The sequence below is a fragment of the Malania oleifera genome, chromosome 11 (assembly GCF_029873635.1).
Source record: "Malania oleifera isolate guangnan ecotype guangnan chromosome 11, ASM2987363v1, whole genome shotgun sequence".
In the NCBI taxonomy this organism is placed as follows: domain Eukaryota; kingdom Viridiplantae; phylum Streptophyta; class Magnoliopsida; order Santalales; family Ximeniaceae; genus Malania; species Malania oleifera.
The window spans coordinates 77,547,163-77,553,610 of NC_080427.1; the positions used below are offsets into that span (position 1 = coordinate 77,547,163).

General features: G+C 47.4%; 2 non-coding genes across 2 annotated transcripts; both read left to right on the top strand.

Annotated features, from left to right (window-relative positions):
* Positions 1 to 522: 522 nt before the first annotated feature.
* LOC131143663 (5.8S ribosomal RNA) lies at positions 523 to 678 on the top strand. The gene has a single exon (XR_009133645.1). It is a non-coding gene; the product is annotated as a 5.8S ribosomal RNA (ribosomal RNA).
* Positions 679 to 931: 253 nt separating this feature from the next.
* LOC131143631 (28S ribosomal RNA) lies at positions 932 to 4,303 on the top strand. The gene has a single exon (XR_009133615.1). It is a non-coding gene; the product is annotated as a 28S ribosomal RNA (ribosomal RNA).
* Positions 4,304 to 6,448: the final 2,145 nt, after the last annotated feature.

Below are 6,448 nucleotides of genomic sequence, written 5' to 3' on the forward strand. Positions count from 1 at the left end.
ATCATTGCAATTGTTGGTCTTCAACGAGGAATTCCTAGTAAGCGCGAGTCATCAGCTCGCATTGACTAAGTCCCTACCCTTTGTACACACCGCCTATTGCTCCTACCGATTGAATGGTCCAGTGAAGTGTCTGGATTACGGCGACGTAGGAGATTCACTACCGGCAATGTCGCAAGAAGTCTACTGAACCTTATCATTTAGAGGAAGGAGAAGTTGCAACAAGGTTTTCATAGGTGAACCTGCAAAAGGATCATTGTCAAAACTTGCTAAAGAATGACATACGAACATGTTATTTACATAGTGGTGATTGCTTCATGCTCGCCTCACCCTTGTTGATTTGAGCATTGCAATGCAGGTGTTTCCATTTTTAATTGAATGGGAAATCATGTTTGTTTACATGCTCATTTCGATGAGTTTCACAATAACCCAAGCATGGCGTGCGGCAAGGAATTGAAATGAAAGAACATTCTCTTGTTGCCTCATCTATGGTGCAATGGGATGTGTTTATTTTTGAACCATAATGACTCTCGGCAACAGATATCTCGGCTCTTGCATCGATGAAGAACGCAGCAAAATGTGATACTTGGTGTGAATTGCAGAATCTCATGAATCATCGAGTCTTTGAACGCAAGTTGCACCCGAAGCCATTAGGCTGAGGGTACGTCTGCCTGGGTGTCACATGATCCGTCACCCTAAACCCTCTCCCACAAAACAATGTTGGGGGTGGGATACTATGTGGGTGGATGTTGGCCTCCCGTGCACTTAGTTGTGGGCGGTTGGTTGAAAATACGAGGTCTTAGACGACACACAAAATGGCGATTGGTGGTTGTTAGACCCTTTCATTGTGTCATGCTCCATCGTTTGAGTTGCGTTGACGTAAGGATCTCACTTGACCCTTTAATATTTGTTTATAAAAGACAATACTCTATCGTGGCCCCAGGGTAGGCGGGGCTACCTGCTGAGTTTAAGCATATCAATAAGCAGAGGAAAAGAAACTTACAAGGATTCCCTTAGTAACAGTGAGCGAACTGGGAAGAGCCTAACTTGAGAATCGGACAACAATGTTGTTTGAATTGTAGTCTATAGAAGCATCCTTAGCGACGGACTAGGCGCCAGAGAGGGTGAGAGCCCCATCGTGCTCGGACCCTGTTGCATTACGAGGCGTTGTCAGTGAGTCAGGTTGTTTGGGAATGCAGCCCTAATTGGGCGGTAAATTCTATCCAAGGCTAAATATTGGCGAGAGACCGATAGCAAACAAGTACCGCGAGGGAAAGATGAAAAGGACTTTGAAAAGAGAGTCAAAGAGTGCTTGAAATTGTCGGGAGGGAAGCGGATGAGGGCCGGCGATGCATCTCGGTCGGATGTGGAACGGTGATAAGCCGGTCCACCGATCGACTCGGGATGTGGACCGATGCGGATTGTGGCAGCGTCCTAAGCCCAGGCTGTTGATATGCTTGTGGAGATGTCGTTGCTATGATCGTGGTGGGTAGTGCGCGCTGTTATGGCGTGCTTATGCACTTGCATGCTCTGAGCATCGGCTTGCGGGCTCCTCGTTTGACCCGTCTTGAAACACGGACCAAGGAGTCTGACATGTGTGCGAGTCAACGAGTGAGTAAACTTGTAAGGCGTAAGGAAGCTAATTGGCAGGATCCCCTTGTGGGTTGCACCACTGACCGACCTTAATCTTCTGAGAAGGGTTCGAATGTGAGCATGCCTGTCAAGACCTGAAAGATGGTGAACTATGCCTGAGCGAGGTGAAGCCAGAGGAAACTCTGGTGAAGGCCCGCAGCGATACTAACATGCAAATCGTTCATCTAACTTGGGTATAGGGTCGAAAGACTAATCGAACCATCTAGTAGTTGGTTCCCTCCAAAGTTTCCCTCAAGATAGTTGGAGTTTTTTTAAGTTCTATCAGGTAAAGCTAATGATTAGAGGCATCGGGGGCGCAACGTCCTCGACCTATTCTAAAACTTTAAATAGATAAGACAACATGGCTACTTTGTTGAGCTATGTTATGGAATTGGTAGCTCCAAATAGGCCATTTTTGGTAAGCAGAACTGGCAATGCGGGATGAATCGGAAGTCGGGTTATGGTGCCTAACTGTGCGCTAACCTAGAACCCACAAAGGGTGTTGGTCGATTAAGACAGCATGACGGTGGTCATGGAAGTCGAAATCTGCTAAGGAGTGTGTAACAACTCACCTGCTGAATAAACTAGACCCAAAAATGGATGGCGCTAAAGTGCACAACCTATACTCGGCCGTCGAGGCAATTTCCAGGTCTCGATGAGTAGGAGGGCGCAGTGGTTCCTCCAAAACGTTGGGCGTGAGCCTGAGTGGAGCTGCCGTCGGTGTGGATCTCGGTGGTAGTAGAAAATATTCAAATGAGAACTTTGAAAGCCGAAGAGGGGAAAGGGTCCATGTGAACGAAACTTGCACATGGGTTAGTCGATCCAAAGAAGAAAGGGAAGGCCGTTTAATAGCGCTGAGTACGCGGACTTCGAAAGGGAATCGAGTTAAAATTCCTAAACAAGGATGTGGCAGTTGACGGTAACTTTAGGAAGTTCGGAGACATCGACGTGGGCCTCGGGAAGAGTTATCTTTTATGTTTAACAGCTTACCCAGCCTTGAAATGGCTCAGCCAGAGGTAGGGTCCAGCGGCTGGAACAGCACCGCACGTTGAGCGGTGTCCAGTGCGCCCTTGGCGGCCCTTGAAAATCCAGAGGACCGAGTGCTGTCCACACCCGGTCGTACTCATAACCGCATCAGGTCTCCAAGGTGAATAGCCTCTAGTCAATTGACCAATGTAGGCAAGGGAAGTCAGAAAAATGGATCCGTAACCTCGGGAAAAGGATTGGCTCTGAGGGCTGGGCACAGGGGTCCCAGTCTCAAAACCATCAGCTGTCGATGGACTGCTCGAGTTGCTCTCGTGGCGAGAGCGGGTCATCGCGTGATGCTCGGGGGATGGATTAGGAACTACTCCCTCGAGGGCCTTCCTCGGGCGTTGAACAGTCAACTCAGAACTGGTACGAACAAAGGGAATACGACTGTTTAATTAAAACAAAGCATTGCGATGGTCCCTATGGATGCTCATGCAATGTGATTTCTTCCCAGTGCTCTGAATGTCAAAGTGAAGATATTCAACCAAGCACGGGTAAATGGAGAGAGTAACTATGACTCTCTTAAGGTAGCCAAATGCCTCGTCATCTAATTAGTGATGCCCATGAATGGATTAATAAGATTCCCATTGTCCCTATCTACTATCCAGCGAAACCATAGCCAAGGGAACGGGCTTGGAAGAATCAGCTGGGAAAGAAGGCCCTGTTGAGCTTGACTCTAGTCCGACTTTGTGAAATGACTTGATAGGTGTAGGAGTGGGAGCCGGAAACGACGCAAGTGAAATACCACTACTTTTAACATTATTTTACTTATTTCGTGAATTAGAAGCGGGGTTATCGCCCCTTTTTTGGGACCCAAGGCCTGTTTCAATGGGCCGATCCCAGCGGAAGACATTGTCAAGTGGGGAGTTTGGCTGGGGCGGCACATCTGTTTAAAGATAACGTAGGTGTCCGAAGATGAGCTCAATAAGAACAGAAATCTCATGTGGTACAAAAGGGTAAAAGCTCATTTGATTCTGATTTTCAGTACGAATATGAACCGTGAAAGCGTGGCCTATCAATCCTTTAGACCTTCGAAATTTGAAGCTAGAGGTGTCAGATAAGTTACCACAAGGATAACTGGCTTGTGGCAGCCAAGCGTTCATAGCGACGTTGCTTTTTGATCCTTCAATTTCGGCTCTTCCTATCTTTGTGAAGAAGAATTCACCAAGTGTTGGATTGTTCACCCACCAATAGGTAACGTGAGCTGGGTTTAGACCGTAGTGAGATAGGTTAGTTTTACCCTACTAATGACAATGTTGCAATAGTAATTCAACCTAGTACGAGAGGAACCATTGATTCGCACAATTGGTCATTGCGCTTGGTTGAAAAGCCAGTGGCGCGAAGCTACCATGCGTTGGATTATGACTGAACGCCTCTAAGTTAGAATACAGGCTAGAAGTGATGCACGTGCCCATTGCCCATTTTCTGACCCTTAGTAGGGGCATCATAGCCCCCAAACGCACGTGTCGAAGGTCAAGACCTCGTGGTAGATGAGTCGTGTAGGCTTCCTTGAAGTAAAATTTCTATCGAGTTGTGGGTGGAATCCTTTGCAGACGACTTAAATATGCGACGGCGTATTGTAAGTGGCAAAGTGGCCTTGCTGCCATGATCAACTGAGATTCAGCCCTATGTCACTTCGATTTGTCCCTCCCCAATTAAAGCAAAATGGCTAACGATTTGAAACTTAAATGAGAGCACATAATGCTCAAGTGTACCAAGTATAAAAGAATGGCATCGAGAGTACATGTGTGGCGACGTGCTGAGATGCTGTGTAGCATTGACATTCTTACGTGGGCATGCGGTGATATGCATTGACATGCTGTGTGCAGTGTTGACATTTGGATTGTCATCGTTGGGCATAGTGCACAGTGCACAGTGACACAGTGCACGATGACACTAAACCACGTGTGGCCTTACGCATAATTGAGATTCGAATTTGTCATCTTTGGGCCATGCGGTGACATGCATTGACATATTAGCATTGACATGCGGTAACACAACCAAGGCGCCTATTGGATAAAGCACTAATTTTGCAAAACAGAGCCTGGATTCTCATGATTAAAGCATTGAATAAACACATGGTCACTGTATGGCCTAGTGCATACATACTTCATGCCGTTGCCTACTTTCCATGCACACGCTTGCGATCAACATATAACTATGGCTTAGTGTGTGTGGCTACTACATGGCATGCCCTAGTGCATGGCCAAGTGTGTGCAGCTACTACATGGCATGCCCAAGTGCATGGTCTATTATGTGTGGCTACTACATGGCATGACATGGCCTACTGTGTGTGGCTACTACATGGCATGTCCTAGTGCATGGTTTATTGTGTGTGGTTGCTACACGAAATGGCATGACACGACATGACATGGTTAGTGCATGGCCTAGTGTGTGTGGCTAGTGCATGGCATGACACGGCATGACATGGTTAGTGCATGGCCTAGTGTGTGTGTGCCTAGTGCATGACATGACATGACATGACATGGCAAGACACGGCATGACACGGCATGACATGGTTAGTGCATGGCCTAGTGTGTGTGTAGCTAGTACATGACATGACACGCCATGACATGACTCGACATGGCATTACACGACATGACATGATTAGTGCATGGCCTAGTGTGTGTGCTAGTACATGACATGACACGGCATGACATGGTTAGTGCATGGCCTAGTGTTTGTGTACCTAATGCATGGCATCACACGGTATGACATGACACGACACGACATGACATGACATGACACGGCATGACATGGTTAGTGCATGGCCTAGTGTGTGTGCGACTAGTACATGACATGACATGGCATGACATGACAAGCTATGACATGACATGACATGACATGGTTAGTGAATGGCCTAGTGTGTGTGTGGCTAGTGCATGACATGACATGTCACGACATGACATGACATAGCATGACATGGTTAGTGCATGGCCTAGTGTGTATGTGTGGCTAGTGCAAGACATGACACGACATAACACGACACGGGACTGCATGACATGGTTAGTGCATGGCCTAGTGTGTGTGTGGCTAGTACATGACATGACACGGTATGACATAACACGGCATGGCATGGTTGGTGCATGGCCTAGTGTGTGTGTGGCTAGTGCATGACATGACACGAAATGACACAATAGGAGATGACACGACACGACACAACATGACACGGCATGACACGACATGACACGACATGACATGGTTAGTGCATGGCCTAGTGTGTGTGTGTGGCTAGAACATGACGTGACACGGCATGGCATGGTTAGTACATGGCCTAGTGTGTGTGGCTATTACATGACATGACACGGCATGGCATGGCGTGGCGTGGCACGACATGGCATGGTTAGTGCATGGCCTAGTGTGTATGTGGCTAATACATGACATGACATAACACGACACGACATGACATGACATAACATGGCATGGTTAGTGCCTGGTCTGGTGTGTGTGTGGCTAGTACATGACATGACATGACACGACATGGCATGGTTAGTGGATGACCTAGTGTGTGTTGTTAGTACATGACATAACATGGCATGACATGACATGACACGGCATGCCGGCATAATCGATGGGTGGGGCCATTGGGTAGCATCATGGGGATAAGAAAGCCCCTTGGAAGAAAGTCATGATGCACCCTCCTTGAAGGCATAACCACAAAAAAACCAAACCAACCCGCGTGCCATGCACCACTTCCTTCCCCAGCTTGTTTCTAGCCTTACAAGAGTGCAAAACACAAAATCCAAGTGCTTGTGGCCTCTAAATGGACCACTATACCTCCCAACAAATT